Consider the following 25,337-nt stretch of genomic DNA (forward strand, 5'->3'; position numbering starts at 1 on the left):
GTTTAAGAACAATATTCAGGGATGTCTATGTGCCTCTGAAGGGAATTCCATGCAGCAGGTCCCAGAGCCCAACTAAGGAACAGTTGTAGTCAGAAGGACTCTATCTAAGTGAGAAGGTTTTCCCACAAAACACTTTTTGCAGGACTGGGGCCTACATAAACAACAGAAAGAAATTTTCTGCATTTCTTTCTCACTGCAGTGTGTTCCCAGCAATGGTTTCAGAGAGTGACCAGATCCAAAGAATGCGGCAAATTATGTACTTGATGCTTCTTTACTGATTGGAGACATGGGAATGGATGTTGATATTTTGGAAACTGTGAAGCATGCTTCCTAGCCGAAACTGTTTCCTGATTCTCATGTACCTCAGAGACAAGTAAGCAGATCTTCTCTACTTGTACTCCAGTGGCCTTTAAATTACTGAAACTGCACAGGATGGTTCAAATTAGTGCTTAACAATAGAGCCTATTCAGGCTTTTGGTGAATCCACTAAATCCTTTTGGGCTGGTTATAAGCCTGCACTTGTGAATGGATTGATTTTCCTGTCATTTTTATAATGTTAACAACTGAAAATTCTTTATAACAGTGTATTTTGCTACAGGATTAATTTGTTTGCTCCAATCACCAACTTTCCATTAAATACTTTTTTCTAAAAATGATTGCCTTATTATATGTCTGTGCTAATTACTCAAAATCTCAGAATCACCATTTACTAAAGCAGAGGATATACTTGGTGGAACAAAGTTAGCCACGGTGCTGGACAGAATACAGATCCCTGACTGGGCTTCATGTACTTCTGTTGCTCTGCAGGCTGCAGTGGGAGTCACTGCCTGTTTTTAGTTGTATGAAAGATGAAAAAGCTTTCCTTGAACTATAGGTACATTTCTTTCCTCGGCCTTTCTCCTGCTGAGGTGTAAGAAGGCTGTATCGTGACAGAGAAAAATGGGATCCTGTTCTTCAGCATGAGTGTTGTTAGGCTGATAAAATCACTGATAAAGTGTCCTTGAAGTAAAGTGACTGGTGTGAAAGGCAGTTGGGTATGTGGCCATTTAATACATGAAATCTTAAAAATCAAGGGCACACAAAAGTACCTACAGTGGATAATTCTTCTTGCAAATGGTCGCTTTGTCACTTGACTAATTGCTTTTATATGCCATTATTTAAGTCATTTGGACTGAATTGCAAATGGAATTGTTTCCAGAAGAGTCTTTCCCTGATCATTTTTTTCTCCTCCCAAAGAGGTGGAAAGTTGTGCAGTTGCTGTCCTTTGCCCCAGAGCTGACTCTTTCTGCTGTTGCTGGTTGTATTCGGACGGTGCAGAGCATGGAGGATTTCTGATCTGTACCTGGGACAGCTAAGTGGTATTGCAGGGGAAAAAAAGCCCTAAGTGTTGTCCTTTGAACATCTTTCATTCAAGAAACATATTCTGTTGTGAGTGCAGGAACATGAAATGACAGCCCACATGGACATTGCAGTGCCTATAAAAGCAAGAACCAGATGATGTGGGACAACCAAACAAGTGTCAAAGGTACTTTATATCATTTCTTATTTCACTGAGTTAGAAATATATTTTAAACCTATGGGGTGCCCATTGTTCTTTCCCATGCTCTCAGTATGGCCACCGAGGGGCTCTTGGAAGCCCCTGAGGAGGTTCCAGCTTCTCTTCTACTGCTGCTGTTCTAAGAAAGGCAACATTTCAAACTCTGTGTTTCATTGCTCCGATCGCAACCACAGTGGGAGTTTGTTAGTGTTTGGCACTGCTGCTGAAATCAACAGGCTGTTGGAGAGGACCTTTGGAGGTCTTTGTAGCTGCGGGCAGGAAGCAGCCAGCTCTGCTGCAGAGGTTACATCATGAGATGCTCTTGCTCAGCAGCTGGCTGCAGCCGATGCCAGCTACTGCTGCAAAGTCCTACTCTGTCAGAAAGCCTCCTGCTGGAGACACAGCTTGTATTAGCAAAATTTGTTCTTTGATGTGCTTCATCACCTCCATAAATACATTCATTACACTGCTAGAATGGGGCAGTTTTGGGATGAGGAAGTAGAGATTGTGTTCACAGGGGAGTATTTGCTGGTGTGGATGTATTGGCTTGAAATGGTGAATGTCTTTGCACTCGTCAGCGGCTTAATCAGGACTTAATCTGACAAAAGCATGTCACTGTCAAGAGAGTAGAAGAGCTTAGTAGCACAGGAGCTTTGGTTTGAGGGCTGGAAATAAATATCTATACATATGTACCTAGACATGCCTGTATATACAAGTATATATGCTTTATAATAGTGATGTTTGTATAAACATTTTATAAAATATACATATTTACATGTCTGAAACAATATCTAAATCAGAGCACATCTTTCCTGGGAATTCCTTGAGACCATCCAGAAATACCAACCTCACCATGACAGTGGAGAGATGGGATATAATAGTATAAGGGTATGTGTGCAAGTACAGTTTCTCATCATGTCTAAATCCCGGAGGTGCAGTTAAGCATGCTGGTCATGCTCAACAGGTCATGCAGAAACACAAGACTATTACTTGCAAAAGCGAATGTTGTGTCTAGTCACTGTCCTTACTAGAAAGCATATATATCAAGGACAAAACTATTAAAACAGGTCCTTTCATTTTCCTTATTCAGAGCTAGCCAAATGGGACAAATCACATTTAGACACCAAAGAAAAGGGAAAAAAAATAAAAATCAGAAGTTGATTGGGAAATCTATTTGTAAGTGCTACAGTTGGAGTCTGGCTTAGAGCTTTTGGGACTCTGTCCTCTATTTAGGATGACTTTATAGACAACGCATCCTTCTGGGATTCTGAATGACTATGAGAAATATGTGTTTTCTAATGACCCTTTTATAATCTAAAAGTACACATCAACTTATATTTTGACATGAGTGGCTTGTTACTCAGACTGGGAATGAAGAGTATCTTTGTCTTAGAAAGAACTGTGTGAGATTTTAAATACTGCTGCATGGGTAAACCACTCTTAATTAGTTTCTGTTTGTTGCTTGGCCTGTCTGGGAACATTGGTAGTTGTGTGGAGCTGCAATGTAACTCAGTGAGACTATAAGCTGTTTTATCTTCCCACCACTACCAACTCTTTGACATTGACTGACATCCTGAAACAAGGAGCAGAATAGCCAGACAAGAAAGTTGCTTATTGAAACAATGAGCTTCCTGAAATAAACAGAACAGTTTTGCATCAGCAGGCCTGCTCCTGTCCCTGGAACAATACTGGGCATTTGCATCAGCTAAATGAGGTTAGTGTTTTGCAAAGTCTTCTGGAAATCTGCATGTCACTATGCAGATAAAACCAACATGATAAGGGCTGAGGTCATGGAGAAGAAGGAGAAGGAAAGTGAGATCTGAGCTAGATATTTAAACTGCTGTGATAGTTAATTAAAATGATGTAATTGCTCCTATATTAATTTCCCTTTCCCTTTCTGTGACATTTACCTCAGACCGACCCTTTGTTATCTACTGCTTTTACTATTTTTCTTACACCAACACAATAGCTGTGCTTACACCCTGAAGCTACTCTAACTGTCCTCAGAGTGGAGCCAAACATCTTCAGTCTTCAAAAGGAAAGCTAAAGTAATGGCAGGAAAAAGGAATAAACTGTTAGAACCTTGTTGGGATTCCTTTCAAAGCCAGTCCCCAAACCAAAACTTTGTGCAACACAGCGTGGCAAAGACTAGACAAAGCTTTTTGGTTTTGTTTCACAATTAAGTTGAGTTGACTTCTAGGAGACAATGTTGAGATACTTTGATGAAAGAATGAATCAAATTTTGTTTTCTTCATTTGTCAAATAACAATGACATGTGGTCTCTTCTTCCTTCCATATTTATTGTTGATGGCTACTGGACATTTGTACATGTGCATGTGAACAAATATATATGTGTTTTGTCATTACATGTTGGTCCCATATCCCTGACCAGCAGTGCATGAGATGAGGTGGCACAAGCTACCTCTTTGCACCCTGCTCTGCCTGGCCTGCGCATGAGACATGCACATCCTGATGTAAACTGCTGCTCTTCTGTACAGGAATATGAGCCAAGACATTCCCCCTTCATACATTTTAGAAGGAGAAGGAGGAACAAGCCCCTTGAGATAGGCCCCCCAAAGCTTAGAATGTAGGTTTGTGTTCTGAATACTTCTAAGTTGCTCATTTTCATGACACAATCAAAGCCATTACACAAGGGGTTTGGGCTCTAGGTTGTCTTTTCTAATGGCCAAGTGCTCACTGCATTTGACATTGCATCCATTACTGAAAAGTTGTTGGTGTGTCCAGTCCCTCACTTTCCTAAAGTGGGGAAGGTGGTGGTGTCAGATAACTCCCCTCAGCCCTGCGGATATTCACTGTTGAAGAGCCAGTTGTGATTGTTGGGTAAAGAGACGATACAACCTGTCACTCTTTTGGTGCTTCCTAGCCAGATGGGCTTGTACAAAGTAATATGTACAAACTACTATTTGCCTATAGCACATATAAAAGCTTTGAACAGTTGGGTGAATCTTGTGCAAATGTCTTTTTTTTTCTTCTTTTTTTTGTGGGGGTTCATTTTTGTTTTGATTTAAATGCGACAGCTGGATGTGATAGTCTTAGAAAGTGCAACAGTTTCAGGAATTCATTTGCTGTTTTTAAGAGACAATTGGCCTTAGGAAATGCCATGCTCCATTAGCAAAAGATGTTTTCAGTTAAACCAATGTTGTGGCGGCACTGTTGCGGTGTGCTCACGTGAAGAAGCTCTACTCTGGAAGAAAAACTTGGTTAAGGAAAAAAAAATCTCAATCCTGAAATGCTTGCTGGAATAAATTATGTTACTCTCATTTAAACTGTTCCTAGGAGCAACATTTATTCAAGTACCTGTGGCTGAAAGATGGTGTCCAGGTAGTATTGAGCAACCTTAAGCCCTGATTCCCGATTCTGTATTTCATCAGTATTAAGCAGACCATTAAAGCAAATGTTTAGCTTCACCTGCCCATGTAAAACTTCCTTAAAGTGACTGCACCATAAAACATAAAGTTATACATCAGCTCTGTTGCAGGCTGGGTAAGTATTGTTCAAAGCATACTGAAATGTTTGTCCATGCATTTGTGAACAAAGTTATTCTGTTGCACACATCTATACTGGTATTCAGTATTTTATATATATTCTATATGGTGGACACAATTTCTATGAATTGTAATATAAATAAATATAAATATTTTAAATATCTATAGAAAGATTTTAAAATGTGTAAAGTTTGTGTTTCTTTTATGATGGAATAGTCAAAGAAGGATGTAAATGAATCCTGTTTAGTTATCCTTCACCTTTTGCTCTGAACAATGGGAAACAAGTAAATGCAAAATAATGGCCAGCATCAGCCTACAGAATTAGCTCTATAAATAAAGTGTCTCTTATTATTTAGCTAAGCAGCATATGTGACTACAAAATCTATATCTTTCAAATATATAGGTATATTCTAGAAAAATACAGGATCTGAAGAATTATAAGCCAGATGGCCTCACCTCTTTCGCTTGGAAAGTGAAATAAATTATTCTGGAAACATTTCTAAACCTGTGAAGAACAAGATGACTGCGAGCAGCCTGTAAGGGTTTCCAAGGGAGAAATCACACTGGATCAATCTGACCAAGCAAGTCTTCTGCAATGAGGTGACTGTCTTGAGTGGATGAGCAAGGGATGTTGTTTAAATTGTCTTAAGCGAGACTTAAGCGATGTTTGTAGATGAAGTCCTTAAGGACATGATCTTGAGGTGGACTAGTAGGGGTTAGGCTGTGGTTGGACTCGATGATCTAAAGAGTCTCTTCCAACCCAGGTGATTCTGTGGTTCTATGTTTTTTTTTAGTGGTGTCTCCCATAACATCCTCATAGACAAATCAGTGAAGCACAGAATAGAAAGCTGCACAGTATGGTGATCAAACACTATCTGAGTTTCCAGGATCAAAGGGTTGTCATCAGCAATGCAAAGTCCAACTGGAGGCCAGTCACTAATGGTATACCTCAGATGTTGGTATTGCCAATATTCTTTATCTCTTTCTTTCATTAATGACCTATATGATAGGACAGTGCACATCCTTAGCAAGTTTGCAGATGATACAGAACTGCAAGGAGAGTCTGATACACCAGAAAGCTGTGCTGCCATTCAGAGGGACCTCAGCAGGCTGGAGAAAAGGGCTGACTGGAACAACATGAAGTTCAGCAAAGGAAAGAGGCAAGCACTACCCCCGAGGGGAAAAATACCCTATGCTCCAAGACAGGCTTGGGCAGACAAGCTCGAAAGCAGCTTTACAGAAAAGGTCCTGGGCATCCTGATTGACAACAGGTTGAACCAGCAATTTGTCTTCATGGCAGAGGTGGCCAACTGCTACGGCTGGCCCAGGGAGATGGTGAAGATCTATCTATCGTGGAGATATTGGAACGTGACTAGACACAGGCCTGGGGAACATGCTCTAGCTGACCCTGCTTTTAGCAGAGAGTTGGACTTGTGATGTCCAGAGGTCCCTTCCAGTGCCAAACTTTCTGTGATTCTTTAGTATGGGAAGCGTTGCCACGAAGCTGAACACTGAGAATGAAATGCCATGTGCTCCATAATTATGGAGCACTGTTCACCTGACCACTGAGAAAATTCCCCTTCAAGGTGCATATTGAACAGGTTCCCTTCAGCTGTTCTGATATTATTGTACAGGAGAGATCCTTATCTCTCTTAAAGTGTGGGCATTACTTTGTTTGTTCCAGTCCAAACCATCTGAACCTGGACACGTGTGGGACAGAGATTCACATGCAGCTTCTGAATTTTTTCCAACTCTTGCTTCCTTTTCTTGCATGAACTTTATAAAAAGTAGACATGATTCCTCATTTTCCAGTCTGGTCTTTAAGAAAGAACGATTTATCATTCCGAAGTATAAATACTCTTCCCTGTGTGTACAGTCTATACACAGAGACTGGTGTTCTAACGTTGAAACCACACAGTTTACCTTCCCTATAAGGACCTGCTCTGTTCCACTGACTTGTCACACCAGTGTAACCTTTGCTGTTTACTTCATTACTCCTCTAATGCATGAGGTCAAATATAAACCTAAGATGGTAATAGGCTAAAATCTCTTTTCCAGTGAAAGCAGTGAGACCTTTCATATTCATTTCAATGGATCCAAGATTTTTCTCTGCACATGGCACAGCAGTCTATGGGACCTGTAAAAGGACGCTGTCTAAGAGCAGTGGTATCAACGGGACTCTGAGGATTAGAACAGACACAGAGTCCAATTTTATGCGAACAGTATTTTAGTTTCTATGATGCCAGTGGCAGACCTCTTTCATAAGCATGATAACATGATCATCTCTTTTATCCCCCTTTTTGCTTATTCTATGAATGTTTATAGACATGGGCAGTTACAAAAAAAAAATACATATTCTTTGGACTACAAGAAAACTGTTTTCAGTTAGTGAAATGGCAAAAACTTACACTTCTGAAAAGGGCACTGTAGTGTGAAGTTATTTATTTCCTGGATAAAATGTGGCTCCCTCACTCTTTTTTCCGGTGGTTTCTTTTTTTTTTTTTTTGGGGTATCCATTCTGTGAAATAAAGTTGGCTGCATGCTGAGAACACACCCATTAATTTCAAGCCAAAATGAATTTATTCAACTTATTTATAAATCTGTCAGGATCAGAAACTATGAAGAAAGGTTTAGCTGACATTACGGTGTCATATAGCTTTAAGCAGAAAAGGGTTTAGAGGATTGCAATTGGATTTGGGAGGGCTATGCTGTGCTCACAGATTTTGTTCTTCCTTTTAAGCCTTCCTGCAAATGGATCTCTGCAGCACGGAAACTCTTGATCATCTCTTTTACAGAGGGTCCTTGACACAGCTCCCAGCTTAGCCGTAACTCTAGCTGCTTTCCAGACTCCTCAGGAGCATCAAAGGAGTCTTGGCGTCTTGGCTGCCAGGTCCTCCCTGCAGGTTCCTACAGTTTTCTTCCTCTGGTCCTGTTCCTCAGGCCAATTTCAATTGCTGCAGGAGTTTTAGATTCATCTTGACATTCAAAGTTCTCTTCTCCGGGATTAACTGGAGGTTAACTAGTTCATGTGAAGACTGAGAACCATTAACTCAGAGAAAAAGCATTAGAGAGAAAATGTGGACCAAAAGAACAACGAAGCACAGTTGGTTCCCCAGGTAGTCACCCAGGTCTCTCCAAATAGGCTACCACAGATGACCAAGTGTTTGCCAGCTCTTGGATCTGTACCATTTCTCATTTCTTCTTCTCTCTGTCCTTGGAGTTGTTCATTCTTACATGCGTCTGAGCTGTACCGAGTTTCCTCTGCTGGGCAGCTAAGCTTTGAGGGATTTGTTAGTTGATTTTCATTTGCATCATGTATTTGGAATAATTCAGTGTGCTGACAAATAAGAAAGTTGTCTCTTACTATGCCCAGCAGTCCAAGCATAGGGTTGTAGCCATCTCATAAAGATTAACTACAGGACTGCAGCATAAAGAACAGAGTCCCCAAGCTGTGCATGGTTCCATGGCATCCTTCACAATCCTCATCTCACATTGCAAAGGATGGGAATAAATGTATTGCACAATGCTGACTAAGGATGGAATTATCCCATCTGCAAGGGGATTAGATTCAATAGCTTTCTGGGCAGGGCGTGTCTTGGTCCGTGTGAGCTGCACTTAGAACATTAGTTCCTTGACCCCTAGTTATTAATGCAATACTAATCAATAATTTTTCAAAGTATGTCTTCTGGGACTCTAAGTATTCCACAGGCTTGTTCTCAGCAGAATTCCACTTGCCAAATTTGTTCTTTTTGTACTGCTAACAGCACTAATCCATCGGTAACTCATTTTGATGTACTTTTGCTCAGTTTTGCCATGGTCCCCAGCCTGTACCCAGCCCACAGGTAACAGCTGTGTCTGCACACTCCTGCCTTTCTTTACATGACTGTGTTTGTGCTTTGTATTCACCCAGGATTAAACACAGCCAAAGTGTACTTGTTTTGCTGTGTTCAGATGGTCTGGGCAGCAGGTTATTGCTACCAGAGTAAGAATATTACTTCATAATTCCTGAGATCAGACAGACTTTTGGTAATTCATATATGGGTAGAGGGCTGAGTGTATGAAAAAAAAGTAATGGGAAATTTTGCATTGGGAAAGTATGGAACATAGTGAGTGACAGGCAGGAACCCTCTGGCACAAATAAAGGTTTCCGTGATCTTTGTTCCATATTCTCAGCCTTGGTGCAAGTTTCTCTGTTACAGGATAGTGTTATCTTGTGTCGCCATGCTGTTCCGTCCTGGGCTGTCCCCTGGTGACACAGCGGAGGAGGCAGCCTGACAGGTTGCCAGTGATCACCCGGTTTCCTATCGCCCAGCACTCTGTCCCTGGCTTTGTTTATGCCTGCTTAGAGATACCAGCTACGTGTTTCCATTCATTAATGCTCCCGCTCACTTTGGAAACACTGCCGAGCACTTCAACTTCTATCATGTGTCCTCTCGAGAGGACAGAAGGGGTTTTTCCCTGTCTGTGTTCCACTGCATTTTGACAAAGGACTTACAAAATGTAGTGTCCCAGGAAGGAAACACCAGGCATGTAAAACTCTAACATCCTGGCGATACCCATATGTCCATGCACAGAGCTAAAAAAGAACAGGGAGAAAGGTTTACACTGTAAGTATCAGTTCTGTTGCATAGCTTTTTGCTTCTTTCAATCTGACCTGGGTTTTTTGCATGCCGGGATCTTTTCTGGTGCTGAGGTTCAGAGGCAGAGGCTAAAACCCATCTGTTCCCATTACCAGTTCTGTCCTGACTTTGCTACAGGTTAACCCAGGAGGTTAAACCAGATGCAAACACCCTCCTGTTACTAGCAACTCAAGATCCCATTGATCAAATGGGTACTCAGATGAGTTTAGAGTTTGTTAGGTTTTCTTTTGGGGTGGAGAACCTACAGGTGTGTAAACTGGGAACTCTTTAGTTCTTAGGATGATGATTAGGAAAACTTGCTTTTCCTAATCATCACATTCCCCATCATTAATACTGTGAAAGCATTTACTTGCCATTATGTTTAGAACTGTAGTGGGAATCAACTGGACTTAGAAAGTTCTGTGAAGTCCTGGAGACGTGCCAGACAGCACATGTTACCAAAGTTTTATTTGTGTGCCAAAATCCATGTTTGTTATGTTAAAGTTAGGAAATAGGTGTTTCTGCTGTTTTCTGGTGACATGTGGGATCTGCCTGAGAACTGGAAGAGGAAGCGAGCTGTAACCCTTTAGAGCCTGCAGCTGCTGCAATGCTGCTGCAGAACTTAGCAGTTTTAGAGCAATGGGTCTGCGTGAGTTGCCAGAAGCACTTTTCCAAGAGGACTCTTAAAGCTGAATGTTCTAGCTATATACCTCTGGGACATCCCTTGGCCCTCATTTTGGGATCTTAAGAAAGACACTGTCAAGGACGGAAGAAGATCTCCAGGCTCTCTAGGTATGTTCAAATCAGTGACCGGACTTTGTATATGTGTGAAGGGCACCTCACCAGTTGTAGGAACAGCCACCCTCTTTCCAAAATATTTCTGCTATACCACAATTGTAGTTCAACCCTGAGACCTAGTCAGGATGGACAGGAGTTGTCCCTGAATGAGAACCGATGAATGGAGATCTCTGAAAGATCATGTGATCTGGAAGCTATAAATTCCATCCCCTTTGTGCCAGCACTACCCTTCCCATGAAATGTTTAATTTTGTAAGACTAGGGAGATAAAACAACTAATTATACCCATTAATTATTTAGTCCTGTTTAAATTTTATTGATGGGTGTGGCAGTGGGATCTTCTTACCTGAAGCATGGATAATTTAATTTTTCAGATATAGTACATCCAGGAAATTAAGATTTTGTGGAGCGTTTCCCTGAATTTCATTAGTTTGCTGTTCCTTGATTTCATGAAGCACAGCTAAGGTATCTCTTTATTCATAAATGTGTAAACATGTATCAGTACATGCCTTGCATGTTGAACAGTTGTTTAGTATCAGGGTTTTAAAGATATAAGTAAACATTTTTTAAAATGTTTGTTTTTCTTCCACAGTTGCCTAATGACAGTGTTTGCATTGGTTTAACTGGTTCTGGGCATACGGCCTGAGTAAGGTCATACCAGCAAGATACTCCTGTGAGCAGACAGCTGGTCCCACACAGCCAGAGGAGCAATAAGTCAGTAAACCCCATCTTTTAAAAGTACCAGTTTGCAGGTTGTTTTGGGGGTTTTGTGAAAAATGACACACTTAAACTGCTTGGAAACTGTTAAGTTTAGATATCAGGCTGGACTCAGATCTAAGAGTTTCTAATCTGTTGATCCAGCCTCTGAATCTGTTTTGCTTCACCACTGCTGGGAAGCAGATGTAGAGGGCATGTTTACGCTATCAGATAACTTTTCTGTCTAGTTTACACCTGGTCCCCTTCCTAAATGTTAGTTCATTTGCCAGCTTCCTTTTCTGGCCAGCTAGTCTTCTCCAAAACAAAATGTCGATTTGCTTCTGGAGAGAGCTTCTCTCAGTGCCCAGTTTCAATAAACTCTGGATGTCACACTTGGGCTCCCTTTGCACTGCACAAACCTCCAGCACCCTCCAGCAGGATTTGTACACTGGTATACTCTGAGCTCCCACAAGAGCACCCACACCTTATTGTCCCACCTTATTTTAGACACTTTGAGATCATTCTTTCTTGTCCCACTCCATCGTGACTTGGTGTCCAAAGGAGATGCACAATGCAAGGAGGGCATAGCCATTGTTGGCTTGAAATGCAAACATTGCTCTCAGGGATGGGTTGTATGTAGAAGTGTAGGCATAGCTGCTGTTACCTGCTTCCATCCGTGTTATCAGGTGTTGTTTCAACCCTACTCAGACTCACATCACAGCAATGCTGTACTAAACTTCACCCATCTTGGAAAATATGGCAGAAGAGATCCACAGCACCTCCTGAAGGGTGAACAGTTGATCCTGAAGTGGATCAACTGGGCTGAATACTGGCAGTGAATTTTTAAGTCCTGGGGCAGCTCTAGGTAAATTTGGTGTGGATTTTATGAACTGTTGTGTTCATAAACATTATGTTGGACTGTTTCTATTTACTCACAGTGTGCAGATGTTCTCCTACATATATGATCCTACAGGATGCTACTACTTCAGCCAGGGGTGGGGACCCTATTTCAGACAGGTTCCCTCTTTCACTCATGAGTGCCTTCTGTTTGTACTGCAGAAATTACCAGATGCCTCAAATAAACTCAAGGGTCCATTGAGTTGTACAAGGGGTAACCAGTGGCATCAAACCACAATGCCCCTTTCCAGAAAAAAGAGGGCTGTTTTAGAAAAACTATAATATTTGCTGTAGCTCTAGAATAGAAAAGTACTGTAGGGGAAAAAAAAAGAAGGAAAAGGAAACCTGTAAGATGCAATTAAAATTTATTTTGTGTTTCACCAGTGAACACACATTTTTTATATCTGGGCCCATTGCAGTGAAAGTTCAGCTCGTAAAAGGCTGAATTTATTATTGCTGTCTTCAGGAGACAGAAAAGGAATCCTCCTTCCCACAGCAGTACCTCAATCCACTCTATCAGCTGAGAGTGTACAGTTAGACGCCTCTCCAGAGGCTACTTTAATAAAGTGCCAGTTCCGGAAGAATGCCGCTGAAATCCATGCTGACTTGGGCAATAATTCAAGAAATCAGTCTCACTTTCTATTAAACCTTGAAAGTAATGTGTGAGGACTGGCATAGAAAATACAAATGGGTCATGGTTTGAAAAACAAATTTCGTAATTCTTTGCCAGATTTGAAGGGCGCATTTTAACTTTGCAGTTAGAATATAATGATATAGCTCTGATGTCATCATATGCACTGGTGATTACTTAGGCTAAAAAGGATTGTCAGTACTGGGGAAGAAAGAAAATAGGGTTTAAGCCAGCTCAAATGGAAATTCTTGCAGTTATTGTAGTCAGTGTGTTAATGCATGTATAACAAACGTGGAAGTGAGAAACGTTAAAGTGCTGCCTACATAAATAACGAGCCAGAATTTAGGGCCGGGGGAAAAAGATTACTCAAGCTCTGGGTAAAAACCAGATAAGACACAGTGTTTTGTATTTTCCTCTCTTCTCCCTCACACTCTTTGCAAGCTTTGTTCTCAGTGCTTTTTAAAAGCACCCTCTGTTCTTACCTTGGTCCTCCTGTCAATGCCGCTCTGCTCCCTTGTACGCTGCCTTGGATGTTGGCAGTGACGTGAGACTCACTGGAGTGATAATCTTGGTGCTGGCTGGATGAGCAGCACTCAGGATCAGCCTTCAGGTCCTGTACTGTTTTGCTGGAAGCTCAATCCTCTCTGCCATGTGATGGGGTGGAGAAGTGAGGGAAAAGGGTGCAGGAACATTACAGCGCTGATGATAGCAGACTGCTGTGCAACTGAGAAAGCCTGGGGTGGTCGGGTGAAGATGTGATCCTGACCTCCACCCCAGCAGAAACCAAAAGGCTTGCGAAGTCAGCCCAGATTGGGAGCTCTGTAGACACCTTGCAAAGGACATTTCTTCTGCTGTACCGTGCGAGGATTTAATTACAGGAGTGAAACTTTGATGCAGATCCAATCAGGTGTTATTCTCAGTGACAGCCTATTCTGCTCAAGCCGCTTGTTGCTGTCTGTCTGCTCTGTGTTGTATGAATTTGGCAGTTCTTTCACCATGGCAAAGATGAATTTAGCCTTGTATTGACAAATATTTAGGAGAAGGGCTGGGTCATGCTCCTAAACTTTAGAATAAGGGAGGCTGCCAGCCAGCTTTTCCCTCCTGACTTTGAAAACATGCTTAAAAGATCTAACTCACAATTCTGGGACAAACACCACTCTCCTTGTCTTACTTAAAAATTTCCTTCAACGTTAACCAAAATAAACTTATGAGATTTTGTTGTTTGCAATATAGGACACAAATTATTTGTGCCATAGCTTTTGTTCACTGACTGGTATGTGTGAAAATGATCAGCAGAGACATCTCTTCTTGCACTCTCCCAAGTGACTTTACAGAGATTTAGGGGCACGCCAGAGATATTTACTTTTGGAAAGTCCACTCCAGTGTTTGCCTTTAGTCTTCATGGTAAGGGACACTGCTGGCTTTAGAAACAGTGGTCCTGAAATATTTTGTTTCTTACGTTTCAGTTTATAGCTGAAGTCTTACTCTGAACCTTCATCCCAAAGGTTTTCAGAAGGTATTGAGATAATGTTACCTTTTCCTTCCAAGAGAAAGTGGTTGGCTTAGCTGGGAGACTTATTCACTGCTGTTATTGATTCTTCTAGTTTTGACTTCCTAAATGAGTTTTCAGTTTACTTTCCCATAGTTTACTTTCCCTGTTAGCCCAGGGAAGTGTTGTGCATACCTCCCTGCTTGCTCCCCTCTCTGTGCATCTACTTGCAGCCAGCACTGGAGGTAAAGTTTCATCTGAACCAGTACAACTGCTCATGTGCTCCTAGTATCTGCTTCAAAGCTGTTGAGGATGGTTGTGAATGACTGAGAGTTAGAACTTTTCTTATTTGTTCAGTTCACAGATTTTTGCTGCTTCTATTTTAGTTTGTTTAAAAATACAGTGCTTGTGATTTAGGTACCCAGAGCATGGAATAGATGATCAGATATTCCTGCTATTCTTTTCTTCATTGATTGCTTCATTATTTGCTCAACACAAAGTACAGACATACACAGAGAGCAAAACTATATATTTGTGCATATGCATGCATAGGTATAGGTAGACATAACTATGCATATGCCTACAAGCATGCATACATACACACACAAAGGGATACAGAGGCAGAACAAGAAAGAGAAATAAATAAATAAATAGATAAAGCCCCCTTTAAACATTTCTTGGTTTCATTCTGCACTTCTAACATCTTCCCTTCTTTCATGACTTGAGGCTGTGACGTAACTTGGGCTGTATCTTTTGGCAGTATTATTTCTAATGAAGGCCAGGATGAAGAAATACAGTAAAAGATTATTGTGGGTGACAGGAAGCAATTCATACCAATGTGAAGTTCAAGAAACTCCTGCCAGACATTCTGCTTCTACAGAATACACTCTTTTTATTTTTTTCTTCTTGACAATCAGATTTGGGTAGCAAGACACAAAGTCTTGTAAAATGTTTAGTGCTGTATTTCAGAAAGCAAAAATTGGAGGCATCACCTTTGTGAGAATGTCTTGTAGGAAGAAAAGGGAGGAAGAGCTGTCCCATGGATCCAGTTGTGCCAACACAGCTAGTATTTCATGTAAGTGTTGGTATGATTCTACACATTATTTTTTCAGGGGATTTCCTTAGTCTTTCTGTAGTAAATACTATGAAAACTCTTCTCAGCATCTTAAGAACAACAAACCTGCATTATTAAGACTGCCAAATAAAAAACTAACAAGAAAAGGATATAATTTAGGTTGCTGTGCATTAATTAAAGTTCTGTTGGGCTGATGTGATCTTAAACACCTTTTTGGTTTTACTTTTGACAAGTGTTTCATGTATCAGACACACAGCTCTGGGTAGTCTGGAAAGCTTGGGAGTTCATCTAATCTGATTAATACTATGTCTGAAGCAACATCTGGACAGAAACCCCCAAACAATCAGCACAGTTCATTAAAGCATTTGGAAATGGAGAGTTTTGGGGGCCGGGGGAGTTCAAAGTAGACACCACTTCCTAAATTGGGGTACAGGAACCATGGTTTTATCTCTCTTTTGAAGTCCAGTGTTCAGGAAAGTCATACCCCAAAATGCTTTTAGGACCCCAGAATGAAGAACTGGATGCTTCTTGAGCCTGAGGAAGCCAAAAAGTGAGGTCAGTGTCTGGCCAGCTGCCCTACCTGGTGGTCTGGTGCATCCAAGCAGCAAGACAGAAGCTCCACTCCCAGCTGTGAGGTGAATGGTGCACAAAACTCCTTGTGAAGTCTCCTTGCTTTCAGCAAGGAAAATTCCTGGGAAAAAGTGATCTAACATCTGATTTTGCAAAATATTTCAAATAACCTTAACTTTCTCCCCTCTTGTCTTTTCTCACAACCTATTCCAGACTATCCTCTCTAAATCTGGGGTTATTCCAAGGAGTGAATTGAAAGTTTACAGCTTTCTTTTTCTTTCTTTTATATTTTTTTAACAATACAAAGGCTTTCAGGTGTTTGCTTTTTTTTGTTTTGTTTTCAGAATCGCTCCTTCGCTACTAGGAAATGCAGTGGGTGGTCAAGTAAGAGGATGGGAAGGTGAGCAAGGGCTACTCCTTCAGTGTAGGCAGAGAGAAGACCCAGACTGAAGACATCTGGAAGGGGCTGTCCTTGTATGCCTGATGTTTCTTTTTTATGTCTGTATGTCTCTTTTGAATACAGCCAAGCTCCCTGGAAAAACACAGAGGGAATATCAATAATGATAAATAGGGGAAATAAGGGGAGATAAGGGTGTGGGCTAAATCATCAGCCTGAATGACCTTGGTGAGGTAAGGATGTGAAGTGCTGCCCTTTTGGCAGTAGGTAGGGTTGCATAGCAACCTCATTTGGGTTCCCATGCAAACAGTAAGCAAAAGCAGCTCTTGTTTACATGAGTGCTGGCCCTGTTACTCTTCTACTTCCCATATGAATGGTGTCTCCTAGCTTGGGCAAATTTTCCCCCACTGTGTACAACCCTCAGTCCTTTTACGTCTTCAAGTGCTCTGGCCAGTGCAGCAGGCTGCTATCTCCTCATCCTTGGTTACAAGCTTCTGAACACAGACACACACTATTTTCATGAAACACAACCACGCTTGAGATAAGCATGCACTGAAAGCGTTTCCTCTCCCCTCAGTGCTCTGCTGCATGAGGGGAGGTGGGCCCCTTTCAGAGCCTGGATTTTCCTTCCTAATTCTTCTGGTCTGTGGAGGGGTAAGGAGATGGATTGCTATGGAGATATTCCCTTCTGCCAAAAATATCTGATTGTGTGTATGTTATCTCCTTGTAACCATGGAAACAGAAGAAAATTAGTCAGTCTGGTACAACCAGACTGTTTTCAGTCTCTTGAAAGGCAAAAGGCTGCCTTTCATCCTTGGTATGGAACTGACAGTCCTGCAACTGGTATGGGTCAAAGCTAGGATTACTGTATGGAATACTTTTACCTTGATACTATATCTTAAAGTGCACCTACCTTCAGGAAAGTTTGCTGTTCTTGGCTTTTGAATTTCCTGTCTTCTATGTGTTTTTTTACAAACCGTCATATTTAGCCCTCCTTGGTAATTTATCTGCCTTATTAAAATCACAACCTATCTATGACATCATTGTAGCATACTTCTGGATAGCATGTTATGAATATACTCCAGGAAGCCTTGAGTGCAATATATAGGAATTGAGTTGTAATTTTTGTATTTTTTATGTTTTATATTATTATAATTAATTAGCATGTGATAGAAGTTTTAAAACTTGGGAAAATAGTACTAGTACCTACTAAATGTATTCACAGAATCACAAGGTTGGAAAAGACCTTTAAGATCATCAAGTCCAACCATTCCTGTCCTATGCTAAACCATATCCCTAAGTACCTCATCTACCCTTTTTCAAGCACATCCAGGGATGGTGACTCAACCCCCTCCCTGGGCAACCTGTTCCAGGCTCTGACAACTCTGTCAGTGAAAATTCTTTTCCCTGACACCTAATTCACTTGTAAGTGTTCAGACCACAAAGTAATCTGTGCTTTAAAACTGACAGCATCCACTTCTAACAACAGAAAACTTACTTCCAGACAAGATATGCTTTATGGCGTATGTACAACTCTGTTTTGGAGTTCTTATCTTGGGATTATGCTACACAAAAATATACAGAGAAATCAGTATCCGTCACAGCAGTTCTGGTCAATGGCAGAATGTCACAAGTTCCATGAAATCACTCTGAAAGCCCAGGCTGGGTGATGTGTTCAAGCAGAGACAAAGTTCAAGGAAATTAACTTTTTTTTCCACAACAGTTTCAAATCTGCAGCTGAGACTCGGCTGCAGCATGGTCTAACTAAAGTAATCAGTGGTTGCTGTGATTCATGGAAAAAAGTCCAGGGTTTTCTATGGGCTCAACCTTAGTCAATAACCTCCAGAGGGCTGAAGGCTGTAGCTATGTCCTGCCTGCTCTGATAGGCCCCTACACAACTTCCAGCTCTATATCCTCTGCTTTGACAATGCATGGAAAGGGTACACACTACGTATGTCTCCATGTTGGTGCCATCGTCAGTACTTTTTGACTCTGCAGATCACAACTATGATGAATAATGCCTGGAACTAGGTCTACACTTATGCAGATGCCTGAGGTAAAGGACAACACACTCTGCTTTGTCTGTCTGCTTATACCAATCAAAAAGCATCAGTATCATGTAATGCAAAGTAACTACTTTCTGGAAGAAGCATTAATGGGATGGGGGAGATATTGCTAAAAGAATCATGTGTATATACATTTTTTACACACACACACATTTTTTTACACACACACATATAGTAGACATGTGTATATGTAAATATGAGTGAATATATGCACATACATATTTGTGTTTATGTGTATATGCATATATGTCTAAATACATTTATAAATTACATGTGTGTATATAGATGTATGTGTGTGCATGTGTATATAAACATTTGCCACGTATCAGGGAAACTACTGCGGACTACTTCTTAGTTACATCTGTTACATCTGTTTCCCCTTCAGTCCTCTCAGCTGGTGTGTTTTATCTCGGTGTTCCAAATTTGTGGCACACCAGAAATCTTTCTTACTGTTTACTCAGTCAAAACTCATAATGTAATTGCTGTCAGAGCCTGGCTGCTTGCAAGGAGTAACTTAGAAACTCTCTCCTCGTGAATGTGAGTTCAGAAAGTGAACTCTAATGAGCCCTTTCCTTCTCAATTAACTCACCATGGAAAGAGGTCTGGTGCTGGCTGCTTTGCCTGCAGCTCTTCAGTCAGAGACAGGGACAAGGGCTAGAAGGTGTGCGTGGAATTAGCACTACTGCAGTGCTTGGGAAAACTCTCTTATGGAGTAGGAAAATACTCAGGACATCAGTGGAAGGTTATCTTCCCTCTGCAGACAGGAATATCCCTTTGTCAGGGGTACTGAGAGCCTCTAACTTCTATTGATCATTTTGGATGCCCTGCTTCAAATAGAAGGAAAAAAAATAAAGCCTCAAAGGACATTATTTGGCAAGAAATACTGCTGTTAGATATAAAATGAGTGTGACTGATTTAGCACTAATGGGCTTTGGAGTCTAGGCAAGCATTAGAAGCAAATAAGTACTGTATCTTTCTGAAGTGCAACAAAATTCTTAATTTTGATGAATTCTGTCTGTTGTCAGCACCACAAAATTGTCAAGAAACAGAGAATCATAGGATCATAGAGTCAGAATGGTTTGGGTTGGAAGGGACCTCAAAGCCCATCTATTTCCAACCCCCCTACCATGGGCAGGGGCATTCTCCTCTGGACCAGGTTGCCCAAAGCCTTATCCAACCTGTCTTTGAACACTGCCTGGGAGGGGGCAGCCACAACTTCTCTGGGTAACCTGTTCAGTGTCTCACCACCCTCACAATGAAGGATTTCTTTCTTATGTCTAATCTAAATCCACCCTTTGTTAGGTTAGACCCATTATCCCTCATCCTCTTACTGATCATCTTTGTGGCCTCCTCTGGACTTTGTCCAACAGCTCCATGTCTTTCTTGTAGAGGACCCCAGACCTGGATGCAGTACTGCAGATGGGGTCTCACCAGAGCAGAGTAGAGGGGCAGAATCACCTCCCTCAACCTGGTGGTTGTGCTGGTTTTGATGTAGCCCAGGATACAGTTGGCCTTCTGGGCTGCAAGTGCACATTGCTGGGTGATGTTGATCTTCACATCAATCAGCACTCCCAAGTCATTCTCCTCAGGGTTGCTCTCCATCCACTCATTGCCCAGCATGTATCCATGTTTGAGATTGCCCCAACTCAGATGAAGATCCTCATCCATGCAAAAAGGAAAGAAACAATTTGAAAAAAAAGAGTTAGCTGTTAGATGGTAATATATTTATTTTTTTTTAAAAAACCCAAACCACCAAAAAAACAACCTGTGTAAAGAAATGGATTGCAAGGTGTTATGAAAGCTTTCCTAGTCTCCCTCTTTTCCTTAATGTCAGGTTTAGCTAAACCTATATCATTCCTAACAGATGTTTTCCACTCCTGCAATGAAAGACTGTTGAAGAGAGTCTACAGTCTCCTCAGGCATCTTATTCCAGTATTATCCTTACCAAGAGAATGGAGATGCTTACTTTTCTGTAGTTCACAATGACTTGTGAATTAAAGTAATTTCTGTAAGAGAAATATAAGACAAATATGTTTTAATAAAGGCTGAGATACAGTAAAAAATAACATCACATAACATCAAATTAAGCAGGAATTTAAATTCTTCTGCTTTTTGTACTCAAATAACTTCTGAAATCATTGAAAACTGTAACCTGTTAAAAGGCAAGATCCATGTGCCAACTCTTGCTCAGTTGCATTTAACAGTGAGATTGGAAATCTTTCCTCTTTCCATATTAAATTTTATTAGGAGTATTAGAGCTAATAATGCTTAATGCATGTTTTGCCCCTCATAGCAAGAATCGTTTTCAAATCCAATTTGACCATGAAGGATACAGTATGGGAAAAGTTGTTGAGGATATAGGTAAAGCTGACTAAATATTGTTAAATCATAAATGTTTAACCAGGAAAAAGCCTGGTAACTCCGGGGTTTCTGGAATCACCATAGAATCAACTACGGAGAATCTACTGCAGAGGAACACGAAAAATATGATGTTTGATTCTATTCAGAACACATTATACAGTCCTCTGACTCATACAAATAAAGACATTTCTCTCTTGGGTTAGCATGAACAGTTTTCTATCTGTTTGACAGAGATATTTTTCTGTCTAGAGTTAAATCTGTTGTTTTACGGGATATCCAGGGGATTTCCAAGGCAGCCTTAACACTGATAGTGGAAATGTACTTACTTCAAAGCCTTTTAGTGGGGTGGGAGTTTGATGGTATATTTCTGCAACCAGAAGTCTACATTTACGGTCATTGCTTACAGTGAGTCAAAGGCCTTGTATTATTTGCTCTGGATACGTCATATGTTAGGGTTGATCCTGTCCAGTGTATTCAGTAAAGGTCTGGAAAGATGATGTGACAATTTGCTGATGAGGACAGCTGCAAAGAGTTACAGAAGGATCTCATGGTACTAAATTACTAATTGCTAAATGATGATGAAATGAAAGATGAAATTCCATTTAATAGAAAGTGACCCATAAGGGAAAATCAGTTTTGTGTTTACAGATCTAGTGATGAACTTTGATCTGCTGTTTTCATGCAAAAATGAGATTCTGAATTTATCACAGCCAATTTTACATACTCAGAGCAGTAGTCAAACCAGAAATTTAGCATGGATTAAGGAACAAAACAGACATCATTGTGCATCTGTACTAATCCACTATGTGCCATCATCTTGAATATGTTGTGTAGGTTCTTATTCTTTACTCTTTTATTTCACTACATAAAAAAAGATAATAACAGAACTGAAAAAAGGTACAACAATGACATCTGAAATGGTCAAAAATATGGATATTCTGTGGTAGAAGAAATAAATAAACAGACTGAGATTCAGCAGCCTGGAAACTCCTTAGAGGAGTCTACAAAATCCTGAAATGTGAAGAATCGCAATCCCAAATGATCTTTCACAAATCAATCAGTATAGGATATTGAAAGAAATTATAGAAGTCTGGTTCAAAATTAAAACCAAAAAAAAGGTGGATATTTATGTAACACACTGTAGTCTCTTAATGTTCTCTCTTTGTTTAATTGTTATTCAGATTATGCAACATTATTCTCACACAAAAGGCAGACATCTGTGCTTCTCCAGTTCTTCCCCTCATTCAGCTTGGTCTTGTAGGCCTACATTTTATGATTAGATCTTCAAGAAGTGATTTTTAACAAGGCTTTATCATAGGGCAGTTATTGTAGTTCCAACTTTTGTTGTCTGTAATAGCAAAAACGTGGTTGTGTCACACTGTGAAGACATTTCTCCTGTAGTACACATGTAACTTTACTCTTTCCTTTTCCACTTCCACCTCATTGTTATATGTGATCTTTAATTTCATTATATATGAGCTTCAGTTTTAAACTCTTTGAAGTAGGGACTGTTTACAACATTTTCCTCTCTTTAGGCACAAAGGAACAACCCTGTGAACCCCTATATAAGACTTTAAAAATGTAAGTGGTGGTAGGTTGCTCCCTTGAAATGGGATAGAGACGAATGTCACCTTTCATTGGCAATGCTCCTACAGATCACATTCATTGGTTTAGCAAAAAGAAGGCTCCTACATCCAGAACAGTCTCTTTAGCTGCATGAGAAAGCGCTATTTTTATCACAAATAACTGCTCAAAAGAAGAAATGCATATATGTAAATGGCTTTTTTAAACCAGGAATTCCTTGTTCCTGAGTGGCTGCCTTTTCTCAGCATGTCTTGCCTTTTCTGCTGCCTAACAGTGGTTAATGGAGCTGCAAATTGCTATCAGCTTGATATTACTGTAGAGCCAGCTTACACAAATACATGATAAGCACTGTAACACATTTCAGTGGATGAAAATTCATTGCACGACATTGTTTCCCTTTACCTTAATGTGTTCCAGACCACTTGGACAGCTCACTTAATGAATCCCATTTTGTGGAGGACAGCCACGTTTGAGAGGCTGCCAGCTGGAGATGCTGATGCCCACATATTGATCACCCAGGTGAGATCCTTTGACAGCCAACAGAGCCATGCTGACTGTCTCATAATGAAGTGAAAGTGGACACTGGAGGGATGATGGTTATGACAGGGACGAGGTGTTTAAGAACCGTATGTTTTGTCAGGCTCCTGTGCACTGCATCAAGAGCAAGAGTGTTACAGAAAGTGCTTCTGCAGCAGCTGTGGAGGCTGCTGATCAGCTGCTTGGACTGTTATCTCCGTGTCTCACCCTGCACCAGCTTAGTCACATAGCGCAGCTCTCTTTTATTTGCTGTGTTGAAGTATCACATTATATGTAGTGAGTTTTCTTCACATCTCCTGTGTTGGATACAGGAAGGGTATCTCAGTTTTACTGGTGGGGGACTGGGATGAAGGCATTTCAACTGTATCCAGTCACCTGAAAATGAGGCTTCAAGGCTTCGTTGGTTTCCCAGTGTCTCTATGGAAAGTCACGGGCTTTTCCGATGACCATCCACACGATGATAATGTAGATCTACTCCTGATGGGATAACCTTCTGGCTGCACTTCTCTCCCTGTTGATTACCACTGAGGTAGTTGGGATGAACATGGGGACACTGACAGATCTAAGCATTTTCTGTCACAATTAGCCATCCAAAGATGCAGCCCAGGTATTTAGGAAGGTTTTTAAAGTGTCTTCCGCAAACCTGCTTCCCAGGAAAATGACTTCTCCAGCAAGACCCAGATGAGCTGTAGGACTCTCCTGCTCTGGGACAAGACCAGGAGGCCCGTCCTACCTCACCCAAGGAAATGGCCTGAGCAATTAAGGGAGGGAGCACTGTTCTGCCTGACCCTGTGCCAGCTTGTCCTACCTTCATCAAATTGTCTCTGAGGGAAAGGGGTGAGGGGCGTTTTTTGGACAGAAAGAAACAGGCCCACAAGATTTTTCTCAAGAGGTGGAAGGCAATTCTTGGGATTTAGATAGACATTGCTGAATGATGTGTAATGAAATTTTGAGATCTGTTGTAAACTCGAGATGATTTTAGGGTTTCTGAAAAGAACCAAAAGTTCTGATAAATTGGGGCTTTTGGAAGTAGTCTGGACAAATCGTGGTAAAAATGTAATTTGGGAAAGCAGCCAGCACTGGCAGAGAAAAGAAGTCCAGTTTCCAATCCATGTGACTCTAGGATTAATTATTTTATGCCAATTCAAACATTTTTGTAGTTTTAATTGCCTTCTATTACTAACTTCTTGTTCATGCATTATGTGTATGATGGCTCAAGTGCTAAACAATATCAACATTTTAATTCAGATGTGACTGTTCTCCCAAGGAAGCAATGTGACCCCTGTAGAGCTGTGGAGAAAAATAATTTAAAGACAAGAAAGAAATTTGGCACATGACTTACACAGGCTTTTCTCCATGGCAGGGTGTCTATCTGACCTTTTTGCCTTTGAAACTTTTCCTTCAGCGTTGCTAAAATTAGTCTGTAAATAGTTAAAATAACTATGCATGCAGGTACTGTTAGAATAATATTATTAGTTTGTTTTCTCTTTTTAGGAACTTAGAAGAGCATCAGATTTTGATGCCATTCCTGGACTACAGGCTCATTCTATGGACCACCCTAATTTTTTATTTGTATAGCACCTAACACCAAAAGAAGCTACTTTCCCTTTAGACCTCAAACCATATAAATACATGTAAACAGTAATAACTGGCCACCAATGCACTTCAAAGTGCACCGCAGAGATCAACAGAGGTCAGATCCTCTCATGAAAACAGCAGCAACACCAATGAAAATTAGTAATGGTGGAAACTGATAGACTTTTATTCCTGAGAACCAGCTGTCTGTTTCCAGAGTAGAAATCAACTCATACTTTGTAAGAGAAATACACCACCCCTCTAAATTTAGATTTGAAAGTGGCAGCCTCTCTACTCATGAAAGTGTGCATTCAGTGCTAAGGTACACAGTAGCCAGCTGAAAAATTTTATGTCATTAAGCTGGTATTTAATTTACCTCTCTCTTGCAGGTCACTTGGAACCAACATTCAGTTAATTTTTTTTAGGGGATATGTGGTAGGAACAAATTAAGTATCTCAGTACAGCAGACTCTTCTTGTCTGTTGCCCAAATAACTTAGGACTATTAAAAATATCCAGTGTCCTGTAATGGTGGATATATAATAAAAATTATAAATATTATCTAACATTTTAAACATATCATTCATCTCTTCTTTGAGCAGCATCAACATGATATTTATCTGCTGAGATATGGCTCAAACTGTTTTTTGCATGACCCGGGACAAATGTGTCCTACAGATGGAAGTACTGAGGACCTCAAGGGTATAAATTGATTTATAAATTGATTCTGTGTTGCTCACTCTGTTATATAAAATTATAATGACATAAGAATCAGGGATAGACAGTTCAAAACTGCTCTAGACATGCTTAACAGTGTGGGTGTTTAGTCAGTGGAGTCGGTGAAACTGGGGATTTTTTTTACATCAGAAGAGTTGTTTTCCTAAAAGAATTTCTAAGATTAACAGATTATGAAGGAACAGATCAGATCTGGTAGTCACAGTGCTCCCCATCATATACACTCACACTTCCAAAGCAGGCGAGTTTCCAAGTAGATGTGTGAAC

The 25,337-nt window shown here is 40.7% G+C and overlaps 1 long non-coding RNA gene across 1 annotated transcript; it reads left to right on the forward strand.

Moving 5' to 3' along the window:
- The first annotated feature begins 16,199 nt into the window (after nt 1-16,199).
- LOC311205566 lies at nt 16,200-24,455 on the forward strand. Its single transcript, XR_014618156.1, has 3 exons — nt 16,200-16,217; nt 22,643-22,744; nt 24,257-24,455. It is a non-coding gene; the product is annotated as an uncharacterized lncRNA (long non-coding RNA).
- Nucleotides 24,456-25,337: the final 882 nt, after the last annotated feature.

This window comes from Gallinula chloropus (genome assembly GCF_964237585.1).
Source record: "Gallinula chloropus genome assembly, chromosome: 2".
NCBI classification, from domain to species: Eukaryota; Metazoa; Chordata; class Aves; order Gruiformes; family Rallidae; genus Gallinula; species Gallinula chloropus.